Source organism: Palaemon carinicauda, chromosome 24 (genome assembly GCF_036898095.1).
Source record: "Palaemon carinicauda isolate YSFRI2023 chromosome 24, ASM3689809v2, whole genome shotgun sequence".
Lineage (NCBI taxonomy): Eukaryota > Metazoa > Arthropoda > Malacostraca > Decapoda > Palaemonidae > Palaemon > Palaemon carinicauda.
Window position 1 is genome coordinate 72,235,299 of NC_090748.1, and position 21,511 is coordinate 72,256,809.

Genomic DNA, 21,511 nt, shown 5'->3' on the forward strand with positions numbered 1-21,511 from the left:
CATACTGGTAGTCATCTAAAACAAGGAATAACAAATGATGGCTAGTTCATACCTTTCATTAATCAAACAAAACACACAAAATCTATTTCTATCGAAAAAGTGATAAATTTGTAGAAATAAAAGAAACCTTCAAATCAGACACAAAGACACAACGAAACAGGAAGGTATTATAGCACAACATTTACTCAAAAGTAGACTTACAAATTGATAAAAAAATACAAGAATACATAACACTAATATTAGCATATAGTATAACATATTTACTAAACAATGATTTTATCAAACTATACGATTGAAGACTCTTAGGACATAGAACACCAAATTTCACTTGAACTATTATGTTCTGAAACTTTACTACTGCAAAATCGTTTCATTTGGGTTAGGTTACCTACTTAAGAGCTAATTGTTGCCGCATGACTTTATTGTTTTTACTGATTTCAAGTACACACTGATACATGATACACCTTCACTCACGTCTATTATCAACAGAACATAGAGAGAGAGAGAGAGAGAGAGAGAGAGAGAGAGAGAGAGAGAAAGGCGGGGAAGAAGATGGTTATATGTTTTAGTACTTTACCACAAAGAAAAACGTCAATATTCACATTACAGCCCAGCTAATTCGTTATCTTTATTCATTGATGAAAATTTTAATGGGCTTCAGTGGACAGCTTGTATGTCTCATATTACTCAGCTATGAGAACAATAATACGAGACCATCTTAATCAAGATGTATTGTAGGTTATAATAGAAAATCAAACTCTCATAAATATTTTTTGGAACGATAGACGGATTTACCAAGCAAAAGAACGATAAATGTTTATTACTTTTTTAATTATCCTTGCTTCGATTGAGACAAAGGCATAAATCTTCTCCTTTTTATAAGTGGAATCAAATTACTTTTGATACTTGATATTAATGAAAAGATATTGGATAGAGCAACATACAGAGTACGTATATGAAATTGGATAAAACAGCTTAGGATGATCCCAGAAGATTCACCTCATTTTCCGAATTTGTGAAATAGTCATCAGGCTTTTTATTGTCTTTTAATCTATGACTTCAGATGTCTTGTTGAATTTTTTTCGAGTCACCCATATGAGAGCATCTTTTATTTGTATCGGATTATTCTCTTATTCACTATTTCGGCAATAATTATGCCGATAAAACATAAAACAGTAACAACTCCAGATTATAATCCTTGCAAGAACATGACAAACATTAAAGGAGATTGTTATTGTCTTAATGAGTGTATGTATTTCAAGGAAAAAAATTAACGAACAAAGGAACATCTTCATTGATAATGGCAATGAATCATATTTTGAAAGAATGGAAATTAACTCGTGATTTTGACTTTAATCAAAATTGCCTTTTCGATGTTATTAGGTTTAAGTGCTCCAACAGAACGTGCGAAAGCCATTGGAATATTTTGAAATACTTTTCAACCTAGGGTTGTACCTTAGCTAATAAAAATAATAACAATATTAATAATAGAATGATGCCATTTCATCATATGGCCATTTGACTAGTTATGGTCAGGGCAGTATATAAAGTGTATTTGGACCAATAAGATTGGTTACATTTTGGGGGAAATAAAAGCGCCATACTAAATCTCGGTGCTGCTCATCTGACTGACGGAGTAAACATTCTCATTAAAGAAAATTATTTTAAATTTGGAAGTATTTTAACAATTCAAAAATATTAAGTTATGCTGGCTGGTAGTGGGAAAGGTTAAATGATGCACAGATTCCCTTGAAAGATACAGAAGACGCGGAAAATAAATAAAAGGTAGAGGAGAAAATAGAAAGCAAACGACAATTCTTACATCATGCCCTGTAAGGTTAAGATGTTTTTCCTATACTAATATAATGTGAAAGACTTTCATTTAACGGCTAGGAATATCATACCTTGTGGATTCAAATTATTATTTTAATCACTGACCTCAGTATAGTTAATGATAATCTAGTTTATATTGAAGATCCTTCTGATGTGGATCAATACGATCCTTGAAGAGCTGATAGACTTAAATAGTTTAATGGTATTTTCAGTCCCAACAAGGTTTAATGTCACTACTATAGGTCTTTATTACTGAAGCCTTAAAAGTCAGCTAACAGAACCCAAGGATCGACCTGCGAACCGAATACTTGTTGAACCTTTGTATGCAAAGTCATTAGAATTACTGCTCCCAATGAAAGTAATACTGTTCAAATAATTCCATATTGAATAAGCAAAGCCTAACTCAAATTCTAATCCATCAAAAATATTATAGAATTTACTTCAAAGCATAACTGACTCGTTAATGGATCTTGTTTAAAATTCACACCTATTAGTTTCATGTTAGAGGAGCATGTGACGAAGAAACAGAAATATAAAATTATATGCCTATACCAAAGACGCTATTCAATTCTAATTTACAATATTCGTCGGTGCTTTGGGGGCATACAGTTCCTCAAATCCTAGACAAACCTTTTTAATACAAAATAAAATTACGAAGATGTAACTAAATATACACACGTGGCGAAACAATATTTCTCTCTTCACACTTTACTCTGTTAAATAAACCTGGCAATAGTTTTCGCGATATCTGAAAACTATTGATTCAAGTGTTCAGAAAAAAAAGAAGTAAAATTTCATCAAATTATGATACATTTATAATATATTGCACATTTACCACTGCGTTTATTTAAACATTCCTTTTGTCGAGTAAAGGCAGATATAGAAACGCATAAACAAAGAATAAATGGGTCAATTTCATATACCATTTATTGCAGTGTCTATGCTGATAGTCAACCAAATTTAGGAATAACTAATGATAGCTAGTTCATACCTTCTATGAAACAAGCACAGAACAAAAAAAATCTATTTCTAGCAAAAAAGTTATATATTTGTAAAAATGAAAGGAACCTTCAAATCAGACACACTGCGAACTGGGGAGTTATTGTAGCACAACATTTACTCAAAAGTAGATTTACAAATCAACAAAAAAATACAAACATACATAACACTAATATCAGCGTATAGTATAACATATTTACTAAACAAAACAATGATTTTATCAAACTCTACGAGTGAAGAATCTCAAGACATAGAGCACCCACTTTCACTTGAACTATTATGTTCTGAAACTTTACTAATGCATAATCGTTTCATTTGGGTCAGCTTTCCGAATTAAGAGCTAGCTGTTGTAGCAAAATTTTATTGCTTTTATTGATTTCAAATAGACACTGATACATGATACATCTTCACTCACGTCGCTTGGGTGCGTAACATCGATCGATCAATCGATCGAGGGAGAGAGTTATGTATTAGTATATTACCACAAACAACAACTTCACTATTCACATTACAGCCCAGCTAATTCTTTATCTTAATTCATTTTTTATAGCGAGACGTTTCACATAAAAGTTAATGATAAACTTTGCCAGAGAAGCAATACAATTTTCATGTAACAATTGCACGCCACCTCCAAATACACTACTCTTCTACATTCATAGCTTATTCATAATAGTAATAAACAATGATTGCGAAGGACCATTATGTTTGGAGACTTGCTGTTCAAGAAACTTCAAAACATATCAACTGGTAATAGTTGTTTTCAAGGTAAATGAATATCTTCCTTGACAAAACCAATACAAATGACTGCATCATTATTGCTCAGTGCATAACCATTTACCAAAAATTCCAATTGGATCCACAATCAACATGTACGATTTAAAGATACTTTTAAGTTAATCTCTCCAACAAACCACCGCATAAGATCATAAACAGATGTAGTTTTGTCATGAGATTTCTAAACCTCGCTTGACCAGTCCATTTCTCCAATTAAAACGCAGACCAAATACACTATATTGATGTGTATACTAGAGATAGAGTGATAAGAGAAAACAATTACCTAAATACCATAACGCACATATGCGCAGGCAGAGAGAAAGAGAGAGAGAGAGAGAGAGAGAGAGGAGAGAGAGAGAGAGAGAGAGAGAGAGAATAAGATCACTGAGTCATAGATTGAAAGATCGAATATGAAAAGGTACACATATATGAACTAGATCACTTGATAACTCTGACAACTAAAACCGGAACCTTTTTAGAGAAAGTCCATTGGAATAATATTGTGAAACCATTGAAAACCAAGTTGATAACATAAACCTCTTAGTTACGCAAAGCAACAACTTACAAACAGCAGAATCTATGTGTTTTTATAACCAGCAAAGGGAAGGCCAAGGATTCCTAGGTTTACATCACATACAATCATTCCAAACATCCTCATATGGTCATTTCCAATAATCAGAACGAATGAAGATATCCAAAACTCAAAACTTTGAAAAATGCAAAAGGAGTTTGAAACGGCGACAAATGATTAAGGGAAGTTCATTATTGTCATGATGATTTCTGGCCAAATTTTCTTATGAGAACAAAAGTATTTTTGCAACAATATGAAGGGACGATGGAAATTGCACAGCTTAATGGGTAAAATGACTAGAGAAAATAAGAACAAAACTGGAAACCCTTTTGAGCAAGAAACCAGTGTTCACCTAACATTGAAAAAGGCAAATTATATTAGGTATGACATAATTAGCACAATAATATGAATAAAAACATAAAATATCTTTAAATAAAAAGATGGCAAGTGAAAGCAGATAGTTTACAGAAATAAAAAGTAAAATTATTATTTAATGAATACTGCAATGGACACCAAAATAATCCCTGAGTAAAAAAATGTATATCTAAAACTTGGAGACAAAACTCACGAAAAACTAAGTGATACCTGCCTATAATGCTAGTGAATCGACTCAAGCCATAACCCAACTTTGATGTCAATGAAAACCAAACTGGAAGGGAAGACACACACACACACACACACTATATATATATATATATATATATATATATAAAGACAGAAAACATAGAGATAAAAGGCTAACTGAGCATGAAACGTTTATGAATCATTAGGTATATAGAGGACAATAATAAAGGATATATTTCAATTTTTGAATAGCTGCAAACGTTAGACGCTACACCTATAGCATTAACAGAGTAAAAGAAACAAAGTTAGACCAAGGCGGAATGAAAAACGATAATCTAAAGAAAAATTAAGTTTCAGTTAAAACAAAAATCAATTATGAGAGAGAGAGAGAGAGAGAGAGAGAGAGAGAGAGAGAGAGAGAGAGAGAGAATTATCAGGTGTAAAAATAATCCAATTTTATCGAAAAGCAAATGTTCTTCTAATAAAAACATCAAGGGCAAATCCTAAATGTTTTAAAAACCAAGAGCCAATAAGTGTAATCTTTATAACGTAACAAACACATGATGATTATGAACAGATTTTGTTCTAAAATATGTTGTTCAAAAAAACTTATTGAAATAGTAAATACTCAGTTAAAAAAAAGTATATCAAGTCAATAGTTTACTTCACCATGAAAAATCGGGAATATCAAAATGATTCTGGTGTATAGAAAAAAAAATCCATGGAACACTCTGACCTCTGTGAGGTGCCAAATTCGTTGTATTTTCTTTGAAATTTTATGACATTGACATAGGCCATTTTGGTATACCATATTCAATGTTCAATTCCTATCACGTTGGTACATACATACATATATCAAGGCACTTCTCCCAATTTTGGGGGGTAGCCGACATCAAACAAATGAAACAAAAAAGAGGACCTCTCCTCTCTACGTTCATCCCAGCCTGACAAAGGACTCAACCGAGTTCGGCTGGTACTGCTAGGGTGACACAGCCCATCCTCCCCCGTTATCCACCACAGATGAAGCTTCATAACGCTGAATCCCCTACTGCTGCTACCTCCGCAGTCATCCAAGGCACCGGAGGAAGCAGCAGGGCTTACCGGAACTGCGTCAAAATCACTCGCCATTCATTCCTATTTCTGGCACGCTCTCTTGCCTCTCTCACATCTATCCTCCTATCACCCAGAGCTTTCTTCACTCCATCCATCCACCCAAACCTAGGCCTTCCTCTTGTACTTCTCCCATCAACTCTTGCATTCATCACCTTCTTTAACAGACAACCATTTTCCATTCTCTCGACATGGCCAAATCACCTCAGCACATTCATATCCACTCTAGCTGCTAACTCATTTCTTACCCCCGTTTTCACCCTTGCTACTTCGTTCCTAACCCTATCTACTCGAGATACACCAGCAATACTCCTTAGACACTTCATCTCAAACACCTTCATCTCAAACACATTCAATTTCTGTCTCTCCATCACTTTCATTCCCCACAACTCCGATCCATACATCACAGTTGGTACAATCACTTTCTCATACAGAACTCTCTTTACATTCATGCTCAACCCTCTATTTTTTACTACTCCTTTAACTGCACCCAACACTTTGCATCCTTCATTCACTCTCTGACATACATCTGCTTCCACTCCAACATTTGCTGCAACAACAGACCCCAAGCACTTAAACTGATCCAACTCCTCAAGTAATTCTCCATTCAACATGACATTCAACCTCGCACCACCTTCCCTTTCCGAACATCTCATAACCTTACTCTTGCCCACATTAACTCTCAACTTCATTCTCTCACACACCCTTCCAAATTATGTCACTAATTGTCCAAGCTTCTCTTCCTCGTCTGCAACCAGTACAGTATCATCCGCAAATAACAACTAAGATACCTCCCATTCACGGTCATTCTCGTCTACCAATTTCAATCCTCGTCCAAGCACTCGAACATTCACCTCTCTCACCACTCCATCAACATAGAAGTTAAACAACCACGGCGACATCACACATCCCTGTCTCAGTCCCACTCTCACCGGAAACCAATTGCTCACTTCAGTTCCTTTCCTAACACATGCATTACTACCTTTGTAGAAACTTTTCACTGCTTGCAATAACCTTCCACATACACCATATAACCTCATCACATTCCACATTGTTTCCCTATTAACTCCATCATACGCTTTCTCCAGACCCATAAACGCAACATACACCTCCATACCTTTTGCTAAATATTTCTCGCATATCTGCCTAACTGTAAAAATCTGATTTATACAGCCCCTACCTTTTCTAAAACCACCCTGTACTTCTAAGATTGCATTCTCTGTTTTATCCTTAATCCTATTAATCAGTACTCTACCATACACTTTTCCAACTACACTCAACAAACTAATACCCCTTGAATTACAAAACTCATGCACATCTCCCTTACCCTTATATAGTGGTACAATACACGCATAAACCCAATCTAATGGTACCATTGATAACACAAAACACATATTAAACAATATCAACAACCATTCAAGTACAGTTACACACCCTTCATTCAATATATATATATATATATATATACATATATATATATATATATATATATATATAAATATATGTGTGTATATACATATATATATGTATACACACACACACACACACACACATATATATATATATATATATTTATATATATGCGTATACACACACACACACATTATATATATATATATATATATATGTATATATATATATATATATATATACACACACAATTTTGGTTGTAATAATACTTCTTGAACTACATACCTAGAAGTCTCACGATGTAAGAATATTTCCTAAGTAAAGGATCTAGTACATGGAATAGGAAAATATATAATATTCAATATAAAAAAAAAGTCTATTCAAAACTGGATCCCATCTGTTTAAAAAAAAATTGCTAAAGAATATGTCAAGTGATTTATTTTTTGGCAGCAAAGTGATCACAAAAACTTCAAACTCACATTCCTCTAGCTCTAGATAACAATAAATAAAGCTTAAAGATTCCGGTGGAGTAAAAAATAAGGCCCTCGATTAAACGCAGAATAGTTTGAAGTAATAAATTTCAGTTATGGTACTTGAAAGAGACAAAGTCGCGATAGTTGATAACAAAAAACTGCTTAATTTAGCTGCGCATATAGCAATCATAAATCAAATTCTCGTTTTTATGTTTAATGGGGTTTTGGGAAGTCAGGATTAATTCTGAAACATCAAATCCTGGACAAATCCGCATGTTCAGAAAATCAGAATGAAGAAAATCACTAAATTACGATTACTTCTCCAGTTCAGATTCTTTTTGTGTTCAAGCCCTTCAAGGAATGTCATCTCATAAACAGTTTAGCAGTGAAATATGCCGGCGTTGTATATGCTATCATTACTTTTTTTTCTTCTTTTATTTCTTCGGCGATCATGTCGCAGTAACTTATAACTGAGAAAAAAGTTGAATACTTCACGAAATGTGTATTTTGTCGTGTTAGAAGCATTGTCAAATGAAATGGATACGTTCAATTCATGAGAAATTAGATTTGGGTCAAATCTGGTAAAAAAACACACTTGACACACACACACACACACACACATATATATATATACATATATATATATATATATATATATATAATATATATATATATATATATATATATGTATATACATATATATATATATATATATATTGCCATGCTGTAAAAAAACAGTGACATAATTTCCAAATTTTTCTTTTCATCACATTTTAAAAAGAAATGTTCAGCGTTTAAGTTATTGACTAAAGAATCATTGCTGTGACGGGATCGATTTTTTGACATATAGCATTCCAACATTTAGGTATTTTTCTACCATAAAATCATAGTAGTAGAGGCCAGAGCAAAGAAAGAGTCATAACGGGAGTTGACATAGAATAACAGATTATACACATACATACATGCAAACACGCATATACACACACACACACACACACATATATATATATATATATATATGTATATGTATATATATATATATATATATATGTATATGTATGTATATATATATATATATATATATGTATTACAATATAAAAATTCTGACTTAGCACTTAAGACGAATAATCTTCTTACTGGGAATACGTTTTTAATGCATTAATACTGTTTAAGAACTCGTTTTTAATCTGAATAATTCATGCCTTCAAGCTGGAGAAGGGAAACCAACTAGATCACCATGTCAGAAAAACTGTTTACAGGAAACTGAAATACTTGTGATTACATATATATATCATAAGAGAAAAATTTTCTTTCGTATTATGAAAATTGGTTTAGGGACAGTTTTCTTTAAATTAACCCAACGTAAAAATATATCCCTGCTCACTGTTTTAATTTTAGTTGAAATCCATGAAACCTAATTGAATTTCTAATGAAGTCAAAATGGAAAACAAAGGAGCCACTGTACTTGACCTACTTACAATCATACTTCAAGTTATGTCAGGGTTTAATTTCTTCACCCATAATTCATACGATTCACTGATTATAGCTTGATCTCTATTACAGGATTAAAAGCCACTGGTCTAGAATTAGGATATGAAATTTATGCAAAGGCACTTGCATCATCTGCATATGCCCCTAGCTTGCTCTCGAGAGTAAACCACATGGCATTACCTAAGACAAGAGAACAATGGTTTGAATTTGGAGTTTCCTTACCCTAGAAGAGCTGCTTACCATAGCTAGAGAGTCACTCCTACTCTTACCAAGAGGAAAGTTACGTGGCCACTGAATTATTAGAACCTTGTATGCAAAATACACGCATACATCCAAAAAGAGAACTTCCAACAATTTTTTATCAAGGAACACCAAAAGCTTCATGAATTCCCTTCATCGGAATCAAACCAATCATAAATGTTTATGCAGTAATAATACTTAAATATCGTTGGTGGGATCTACTTATTATGTGACTTCTTTGACACATTAAGTGTACAAGCGATGAAACCCCTCTGTATTTCATTACCTAAATGTTATGATATGAATCTACATCAATAACAATTTAAAGCATCGGTTGTGAAAAATTTAAACAGATGACCTTCGTGTTCCATGATTTTGTGTGTGCGAAGATGTCCTTGTTCAATTCATTGCACTTTGAAAAGTCCCTTCAGCCGTATTTGCACTAATTTCTGCCTTTTAAGTCTCATCTGATCACTTCATTCTCCTTCTACTAAACTGTCCAACTTCTCTTTATGTTAAAATTATCTTTTATGTGAATCCCATGAGTTTTGAAATATGATTCATTGATCTCTCTAGAACAAATAATAAAAGGAAAAATAGCCATTGAATATTTCATTCATCTGGGCTATGGTACTGAATATATATAAATCAATAACGGGAACAACTAATATTGGAAAATAAGATCTACAACCTAGTTCTTTATTGTCTATACCAGTGACAGAGACTAATAGTGCTGATATTATAAAACAACCAGTATGAAAATACAGAGAATAAAGTTTAGAGGTGTCACTAAAAAAATTACAAATCACTGAGGAAATTATAAGTTATTTTCCCCAGTAACACAATAACGTGTAAGATTGGAAAATTTTTAAATAACCCGATGTAAGAGCACAATGATAATTCAGTAATCTAAAACATTCATCTACAAAGGAAAATGATGACATAGCCTTACAAAGAGAGATACACGAATATTCGATGGAATATATCCGTTTAGTCCGTTTACCTACAATTTAATGTCAAAACAAAAGAGTGTAACAGGTTGATAAGGAAATTATCTTGCTATGAAGGATACTATTTTTGGATTGACTTTCAAGAAATAATCCTTATCAATCAGAGGCAACTAGCAAACTAATAAATTACATAAGAAGCACATCAGAATTTAAACCATAAAGAGATTTTAATCTAGTGAAATGACATTAGTGGAAGAAAGCCATTCCTCTGAACACAAGACAATTACTCCTGGATACCTATTATAGATGTTTCGCTTTAACTAAAATGATTATAAGGACAAAAGCCTTAACGCTAAATCAATTCTCTAGATAACTGACAAACTTTAAAATATGAAATACCTGGACCGTTCATAATTGAAGATTAGGGAATTATAGAGACGCAACCGATATCCATGGAGAATTAATCTACAAGAAATTAAAAGACATATTTTGAATACTGTATCATAGGATATGTCAAAATACGGATTTAAGGTAAAAACTATAAAAAGGGAAATTTTATAAAAAAAGAGCGTTAAAGCTGATTGGGACTAACTTCTGACATAAATTCTGTGTACAATAACATTATTTACTGAAATGGTTACCAACACTGTTGTATACTGCTGATAAATTCATGTTTTAACGGATATGAACAACTAAACATGAATTTTATTAACTAGTTCTTCTTATATACTACAAATTAAGAAATTATTACTAATACTTAATTAAAAGTATGAACTAGTTTTGTTGACCAAACATCTTGGGTACGGCGTTCATCGAAAATTTAATTTACTTTCCTAATATCGAGTCGAGGAAAGGACATTCTGAGATTTTTTTTCACAAAGGGATAAAGGGTAACATACTGAATGAAGAATTGAAATTACATGTAAATTGGACTATATAATACAAGGAGAGAGCGAATTATCTACAAATTTCAATATGACGGTAGAATGACCTAATATGGGTTTTTGCTTGAAAACTATTTGATCATCAGGAATTATACCAATTTACAATTTGAATTTCGCAAGCGATGTTTCACTATAAAAACAATTATGGAACATACACACGAACAAACTAAAACAATGACTAATACAAAACTCTGCGGACTGAATGAAATGTACACAATAGATTGTAATAACCACTATCGTTTATACGAAAATTAAGAAGAAGAACCCAAGTTGATTGTTATGAAAATTAACTCTGTTAAATTGGGCATATTTAGGTGATTGTTGCAGCTTAAGGTGGTTTTCCCGCTAATACAAGATTTATGAAGGTGTTCTGGTCGTGTATTTAAAGTGCAGTGAACAGGTTGCAGAGTGAAATTGTGTTAACTAAGAGTTTTATCTTTTGAGTGTCCTTTGATCGATGCACATGCGCCAAGTACCCTAGAAAAAAATGCTGTGACGTCATAAATGCGTAATTTTACGTAATTGTATCCATAGTAACGACACCTGACTTTGTTTTTGTGTAAACTGCACTCTACCGAACCTTCAGTCATGGTTATTCCCCCAAATAGTAACCTCCAATACCCCGGATGTACAAAAACTGACAGACAACAAACTGAACAAGATGAAGAGGGAAGAATTAATGACAGCACTGAACACCCTCATCGAGGCAAACCGTGGGTCAGCTGGTAGTACTGCTACCTATTCCGTGGAAAGAAAATTGGACGAGCTTCTACAAGAATTTCGTGATTTTAAGGATGATTATAGAAGGATATATTCTGAGCTCACAGGTCTAAAAAAGGGAAATGCTAATTTGAAGGAAGCTGTCATGCAGCACCAACGCTACCTTGAAGTAATGGAAGCCGAGAAGAGATCCAGGAGTATAATTTTCCTTGGAGTGCCGGAAGGAGATTTGACCATCACTAATACTGAAGGAGAAGTTATTATAATAAGTGAAGACAATGAAAAGATCAATCAAATCCTTAAGAAACTACAACGAGATGACACACACATAGGAGACGTACACCGTTTGGGGAAACCCCAAACAAACAGAAATAGTCAGGATCGCGAAACTCCAATCTAAGGCAGATCAGGATCGAATACTTGAAGCAGCACCTACTTTTAAAACGACAGGCAGTGGATTTGATTGAATACTCATAAAGAAAGATGTTTATTCACTGGTTAGAAAGGAATTCAGCCAGTTAAAGGAAGTGGAAAGAAGGGAAAGAGATAAACCCGAAAACCAAGGCTATACTGTTAACTACGACTCAAGTCGACGAGAAGTCCTTGTATATGGTAGAGTTGTTGACTTTTAGACCTTGGTTTTTTATGTAAAGGGGGTAAAGACAATAATTAAATTATGTTCTTGGAACATTAATGGTAATGTTTCTAAGTTAGAGAGCCTAATACGTACTCTGATAGATTATGATATTGTATTTTTGCAGGAAATAAAGACGAGTTATCCATTTCCTTTGCCAGGCTTTTCATTTATACGAAGCAAGATTATTGAAGGTGAGGAACTTCGTGGTGGTGTGGCTGTGCTTATAAAATCTACCTTTTCGAGAATCATGTTTATGATGTAAATGAACTAAAAGACCAAGTTTGGTTTCGTCTCCGCCCCCTTCCAGACCTCTTGTTGAGTGCGCTTTACATTCCTCCCCATGACTCCCTTTATTACAGTAATGCTAGTTTCTCATTCATTCAAGAACAAGTATATAATAACTCTGATATCCGAGTATTAATAATGGGTGACTTGAACGCACGTCTTGGGTCTCCTGAATATTCTAATAATCCTCAGGGATTCCGTTATAGTAGGAATCCTGACGTAACTATAAAATAACAATGGTAGAGTAATGAGAGAGATTTGTAAAAGTTTAAACCTAACGCCAATAAACCATCTAACCAGGGGTTCACTGGGGGCGGGAGGAGGCCTGACTTATAGACAGGGTTCTCAGTGGAAAAGTCAAATTGACTGGGCATTTTATTGTCAACATTATTTAACTGTTGTTAAAATATTTTATATTTGCTATTCATACAATTTTCCATCAAACCATGTTCCAATTTGTTTGGAAATTGAAACTGATTTTTGTGCTTCGTCCTTACTAGTTGAAAGATCTAAATTACTTGTATCCCTTCCTAAAGATAGCATTTTACCATTACGAAAACCCATTGCATTTAGTAAAATTTATCCAAAAAAGTCAATTATGGATAATGATGATGAAACTTGTGATATAAATAATATATGTTTTAGGGTAGAAGAAGTTTTGTATGATGTTTCATCAAAAGCTTTACAACCCATAGTTACAGTCCCAAATGAAAATCGTGACAATAGATGGAAATGGTTAATCGAACCGAATGATGCTAAAACAATTTGGGCAGCAATAAATTGGAAGGGCACTTTTGACAAAAAAATTGTTACTGCTCCAAATGATTCTGAACTAGCGAATTCTTTTTCAAAATTTTACAGTGCTGAACAAAGGGATACAGAGGTCCCTCTTAAGATTAATGGGCCGAATCAAGTCTACATTCCACTCCTCGATGATCCGATTACGGAAAAAGAAGTGAGGGAAGGCATTCACGAAATCAAGTTCAATAAAGCCCCTGGACCTGATGGTGTCCCTCCTGGAGTTTTTAGACTGCTCAATGAAGCTTGGATTTTATTCATAGTATTTGTTCTGAATTCTGTCTTCTTCGTGGTATATCCCTTTTCATGGACAACTGCCAAATTTTTCAGCATTTTCAAAGGAGAGGACACAAGGGATCCTGGCAACTACCATGGGATAAACATTATGGCGGCATTGGCCAAGCTCTATGATCATATCCTCAATAACAGACTAAAACAATGGTTTATAAGTGACGAGAAACAAGCTGGGACCAAGAAGGGGAGAGGCTGTGAAGAGCAAATTCTTACTTTGCGCCTCTTAATAGACATTGCTAGAAAGACAAAAGCCCCATGTAACTAATTTTTGTAGAATTTGCTAAGGCTTACGACAAAATAAACAGGAAAACACTCATAAGACTACTATAACGAATGGGATGTGGTCAAACATGTTAAGAGCCATTCGAAATTCCTTGGAGATAACATCAAGTATTATTGGCAATAGTACAATAGAGGCGGAGGCAGGAGTCAGACAAGGTAGTCCCAGCTCGTGCTTCCTTTTCACTGCTTACACCAACCCAATGATTCGTATGGTCAAGGAGTATGGTCAGGATGGTTGGCATGGGTTTTTACACTTGTTATTGCTGATAGGTGATACTGTATTAGTCAGCACCACAGAATTAGGTATAAGGTGAAAATTTCAAAATGAGTTGAAGTATTGTAAGGAATATGATATGAAGGTAACAACAAAACGGCCAAACTAATGTGCATTAACATCAAGGACCCCAACCTTCTCGTTTTTAAAGAAATAATGGTAGAAGTTTGTAACAAATATACTTATTTAGGCAATCAGATTATGAATGCTCCAATGTACAAACAGGTTGAAGTGCATATTAAGAAGCATTCAAAGAGCTTGCGGAAGCTCCAGTCCTTTTTAGCTAAAAATAACGATGCTCCTTTTTAGTGTAAAAAGAAAGGTCTGGTCTGCAGGATTAAATAGTTAAATTTTTTATGGGTCTGAGACTTGGATGTCATATAACTTGAAAGCTGCTAGTAATGCTTACCTGAGCAGTTTGCGTGACCTCATAAGTGTCAGAAAAACAGTCTACTCTGACTTAGTGTTTTTAGAACCCGGAGAACCAAGTGCAACCACATTTATCAAGAGAAAACAGCTAAATTTTTTAGAAAAACTTCGTTCTCGACCAGACTATGACAGGAGTTACTTTGCTACCGTCATAAATGAGGCCATAGAAGTACAGTCTCCGATGGGCATCTACATCAACCACTTACAGAGAACCCAAGAAGATCCAATTTTAGATGAAAAGCAAACACTAAAAACCCACGTGAATAACAACTTCGAGTCAACTCGACGGAAGACTTACAAACAGCTCAACCCACATCTAGAGTCTCCAGCATTGTACAAGAAGAAGACACAGTTTATTCCAGAGCACCATCGAATTGCTTATACGTGGTTACGGCTGAGTTCTCACCACCTTAAAGTTGAGAGTGGACAATGGTCAAGAATTCCCCAAGAGGAACGCCTTTGCTCCTGTGGATCTGTGCAGGATGAGATCCAGGTCATCTTGAACTGCCCTTTGCTCTCGCATGTTAGAGAAAATTTTGCAGGGATTAACTTTAATTCCTTTGAGGATTGCATGAAATATAATGACGAATGGGAGCTATGTAAATATATATCCAGCGTAATCCAACTCAGTGTAACTGAATAAATATCAACACTAAATTTTTTTTTTCCATATGTTGCAATGTAACTTTTGTTTGATCTTAGGTTAGGTCTACATTTAGAGTTCATTAGAGGCGATGAAAAGTTAAAGATTATAATGGACAATCATTATTTTATTTAGGATCTTTAACCCTTATTTGATTTACCGAATGTAGGAAAAAGAAAATGATATGTATATTTGCATCTGTATACAAATGTAATACTTATTGTCAATAAATAACTAACTATAAATCAGTGTTGATGAGATTTTACTCCAAGATGAAAAAGAAAAACCAAAAGGGCGCTTCATATAAACACGTGACTTTGAAGCCGATAAAGGTTTAAAAAGGTCATTCATGGTTATGACAGATTAAACTGAAAAACATTTTTGTGATAACAGAGTTAGAGAAAATTAATGAAGAGAACTGGTTCTGTTGTATAAAATGTTTGATTAATATGGACAATTTCAAACAATGTCAGATTAACGAAAGGGTTTTGTGTTACGTGATACCACTTCAGTACAACATAGATGGAATATTTGCATAAAAAGGAAATTATACTTTGTCTCAGAATTCATATATTTCTTTTTAAATTCATTTTTTTTCCTTTTACAAAACAATGGTTATCTCCAAATATACCGTAGAGAAAGGTATCAGAACCCTAATTTTGGTAACTAATATCACAAGGAAAAGCATTTACCTAAATTACTCTTGAATATCCGATGAATTGCCGACACTTACGTAATAAACAGCAAGAAAAAGAAACTTAACCTTTGAAAAATAAAAATAAATGAGGATTAATTTAACAGAATCTACACATCGTGCGTTTGAAAAGTAACTGAGAGAAGAAAATCCTTGTGCTTAAAAACAATACCCTGGGCTTATTCACTTGATGAGGGCATAAAGTTAACTTAATTTTCTTGTGAACTCAAATTTCACAGACCATGCCATACTAAGTATTGCCAAGATCCCATAAAATGTAGAAGTCCTGACAAAGAAAAGCAAAAGAAGTAAAAATAGATGGTTGAAGCCCATGCTATTTCATTTATGAGCGTTTCAAAAATTGTTGATGATGTGGTTCTGTAGCAACAGAACATTTTGATGTTATATAAATCTACGTGACATATACAGACACGCAGTAGTCTAGAAAACTTAAATCATGACAACCCTAACTTACGTAGTGAAAAACTTGAAAACCAAGCTGGTTATGCACTATGATGTCACTTATCATTCTGCCCCTAGGATAATCTCATTTATATATCCCGCCCAACAGCACCGTTGAACTTAAGTAAGTCCTAAAAAATCCATAATACATATGGCCTAGGCATAAGAGACTTGACTAAAACAGCGGAGCCTTTTCTACATCAGGTATAATGACCAATTTATTACGTTTTCCATATTCTAACTATTATATAAGAAGTATAATTAGCAGTTAAATTAAACTACTAAAGCAGCAGATATACTAACAGTAATTTAACTAAAAAATTACATGTCATGGATATCATATATACTGTATAATTTAAATATTGATGTTTGAAAAAATTAAGACTAAATACACAAATCAAAGGGTATAATCAAAGTATTCTGACAAGAATAACATATAATAGGCAAATTTTCACATACAATGGAAATACTTTGCATCACATACTCGCAGCTTTCAATAATTCTGAAGGGATAATGTGGCCGCCAACTGGACAACCTCTAATCATCTCAGACACTAATTTGCCTCCATTTTGATAGAAATTATTGTCTAACGTGCTACATGGTATATCGTCCCCACGAAAATAAATATCCAAAAAACTACTGTCTTTCACGGTTCGGGACATCTGAAGAGATGCCATCAATAGTGAATAGAGGTTCCTTAAGCATATTTTGATGTATTTGTCTCTGGAACATATGTTCTGAAATGAGCGTCTCGTATTCATTCTAAACAATTTCGCACCTATACTTTGTAAAATTGGATACTTTAACACTGATATTGCTGCTTATGAATTGTCCAAGGAGTTCTCATTTAAATTTACCGTACTGTGGTTTGAATGAAGTATAATACAAGACAGCGTACGACCCCCTTTAAATAGTTCCACTTTACCGTATTCGCACATTTGTTTTATTTTGTATTTCGACAGGTTTGGTCACTTGGATAACTACACCTCACTGGATCAGGAAATTTCTAAAGCACAGTGTGTGAAAGATTAATCGACATTGCTGACTGACCAGGTTGTCCGGAATCCTGGTCCACTGTCCTTGTTCTACTCATAGTTTTATAACTTTGGAATGTTAATCAACGCTAGGACTGGTCGTGGTTCAGTTCACACATTACATGGCATAATATCAGATGCAAAAGGGACTCGCAGGAAACTATCATCTGTCCTAAATGCTGGGCATAGGTTCATGGAACTCAAAAATATAAACTATTCGGATGTAATGTGACACAAAATATTTACAGCTGCATATTATAACATATTTTGTAATATATTTCGTTACTTGAATCCACATTTCCAAAGTGTTATTTTGTTAAGGCAGAGTATTTGTTGACCATTCATAATGACAGTTAAAAGTAATTGTCATACGAGACTTCTATTTGGGAAGGGGTTCTCAAGGCTCTCCTTACGATCTCTAATTAGAGGTGAATTCCTCATCTCCACTAAGACTAGGAATTATATTCAAGTTGGGTATGGTTTTGAGTAAGTTCAAGAGAAAGATATCATATGTTTCATATATTTTGACAGTTTTGTGCAAAACTGTATGCACATTCGAATAGTCTACCATTAACATTACCTGATAACAGTTTTTTGTAAAGAGTATGGGAGATTCTATGTAATTATTATTTCTTCTATTGTTAGTTCAGTGATTGTTCTTTTATATTGAAAATACTTTTCTTATTTATTTTATTGAATTAATTTCATTTTGGTTTGATTCACTTTGTTTCATATTAAGTTTTGTTTTGAAATTAAAAGTTTAAGTATATATTTTCCTTAAACAATATCCTTCATTGAGTTTTGAGTTTGCATAGTTAGCAATTGGTTTTGGTCAGTGAGCAGAGGTAAGGACTTCATATACCTTACTTAGACTAACGGGTAATGTTCTTGACCAATAATCGTTATAACATAAACCAGCTGCATTATGCAGATGGGGCCACTTCTCTAATGAACTCTGTCCAAACACAAATGTTTTGGGTATTATGCAGAACTGTGTACAAAAGTACACATTTAGTCCAGGCCTGATCAGGTTTCTTCTCACAAAGAGGTAAGAAATCTAAAACAGATAAGTCATGGGCTACATTCCAGTGATTTCAAACCCCAAACCGGAATACAAGACTGTCAAAGAGTGCTTCAAAAGTGCAGACCACGTAAAAGAAAACGGTGGGCAGAAGTATGTAGAGACATTGTTTGATCTGGAGGTTATGTATTAATGCTTACCTATTAGTTTAGAATAATGCGACATACGAGAGGATGGCAGGATCAATTTTTTTTTCTACTACAAACAGGTTTGATTGTCTCTGGATTAATGTATGGAGTTCTTAAAGGAAAGAACTATAACAAGGCCAAGTACTGTCACAAGGCCATATTTGAAGGTCTTGGACAAACATTCCTTCAGCAATCTAACAATATTTGCTTCACTACCAGAAGAGCATCAGAGAAAACTTGAGAGTCTTGTGCATCATCCACGATTTGCTTTTTACTGCAAAGTTCTCAAAAATGAAGGGCTGAAGTAATATATAGACGAGTACATGGAACTTCATTAGAATGTATAGGAAGGTCATATATACTGTAGGTTAAAGGGCAGAGTTATGAATTTCCTATATGGATCATATGAAGCCGTGAATGATAATGACCTACCTGTATGCATATTCCATTCTCAAAATAGCAGAGCTGTTCCTCAGTTTTAGTGGACAGAATTATGTAAGATATCTCGCCTACTTTAGTGTTTTCCTTGCCATTTTTATGCTTCTGTGACTAGGGTCAGAATATCAATGTTGATCTACCTATGCTATAGAAATATCCCTTGTCTCCTGAGCCATATTGTTTGGCAACTGACCATGATTTCTTAGCGAAGACTGGCAAATCAAAGACTTTCCCCCATGTAGTAAAGGGTGTTCCTAATGATGAACCACCACCAATCAACGACCCTGGTAAATCATGACATTTTCTACTATATAAAAGAGATTCCTACCAACTTCACACTCATATCAGAGAAGATATCGATATGATGGGAAGGTCGATGTAATTTTCAGCACGAATTTATATCACCCAAGTTCTATACAATGGAAAAGTAGTACAGGGGACCTACTGAGAAGCTGATTGTCAAGGGAGCTAGTACCGAAAAGTGATCTTGTCGAAGAAAGGAGCAACGATTGAATATGCCACAAAATTGAAAGGTTAAGAGGTCATTATTACATCTCATGGTTCTGCATACCTCTTAACATCAATAGATAGAATAACCACTCAAAGGAAAACAAAAGATATACTGCACTGACAAGAAGAAAGAGATCCATGTGTAATACTCTTTAGTAAATACGATAAAACCAAAGTGCACCATAATTGTCAAGTGAAGAGACCTAATAATGATGAAATACTTTTTATAAAAAAAGAAAAAAAAACAAGCACCGTAGTAAAAGTTCAAATGGAGGATCTAGTTGGTAAATTCAGTTAATATATAACTTCTTTAATGACATGACATCTAGTCCAGGCCATAACCCGATAACAGTTTGTCCTGATGTATCATTACGATGTATATATAAACATAGATATATATATATATATATATATATATATATATATATATATATATATATATATATATATATATATATACATACGTCAGTGTGTTTTAGGTTATGGTCGCGTACACAGGTGGTTTAAGTCGGTAATTTATTAATTAATTATCTCGTTAAACCAAAGGTAGATGTTTCGAAATATCTCCAGATTTTTGCCAGCAAGTGGTGATGATAAAAGAATATTGTTTAAGCGTTCAAGAGTGATAGCCCTATATATTGAAATCGATTTAGCCCCCCCCCCCCAAAAAAAAATCGTGGAATAAAGTAATGGGAAGTTTTTCGTACCTCTATTGTAAAACATCATGCATCGAGTAAGTATCACCCCAAACATGTTTGAGTAAATTCCAATCGTAACCCGTAACCCATCGTATTTCGAACCCTGTCGTACAATATTGTCAGCCTTCTCCTTTTTGGGGGGAAGTGAAACCTATGAATACTGTGTGAGTACCAATGAGTTAAAATTGAAGCAATCCATGGAGTGGTTCATTCATCTCTCTCTCTCTCTCTCTCTCTCTCTCTCTCTCTCTCTCTCTCTCTCTCTCTCTCTCTCTCTCTCTATATATATATATATATATATATATATATATATATATATATATATATATATATATATATATAGAGAGAGAGAGAGAGAGAGAGAGAGAGAGAGAGAGAGAGAGAGAGAGAGAGAGAGAGAGAGAGAGAGAGAGAGGCAGACAGACATATATATATATATATATATATATATATATAGAGAGAGAGAGAGAGAGAGAGAGAGAGAGAGAGAGAGAGAGAGAGAGAGAGAGAGAGACCTGCAAAATTACATACAATGTGGCATAAAAACCATTTCCTGTGTGAAATCAGGGTGTCGTAACAGATTCCCCATGGAGATAAATATCAGAGCACAATGATCAAAACTGACATAATGCCTCTTCTTCACGATAAATGACCAATAAAAGGACATAGTTCGTTTTTAAGAAACCAAACATCTACATCACTTGCATTATATTAGAGCAAATTGTGGAGAGTGTGAATAACACGT

At 34.1% G+C, this 21,511-nt stretch overlaps 2 pseudogenes; both read left to right on the plus strand.

The window, feature by feature from the left end:
• The first annotated feature begins 17,390 nt into the window (after nucleotides 1–17,390).
• On the plus strand, nucleotides 17,391–18,143 carry LOC137618431 (uncharacterized; annotated as a pseudogene).
• Nucleotides 18,144–18,793: 650 nt separating this feature from the next.
• LOC137618432 (uncharacterized) lies at nucleotides 18,794–19,669 on the plus strand (annotated as a pseudogene).
• The last annotated feature ends 1,842 nt before the right edge of the window (nucleotides 19,670–21,511 follow it).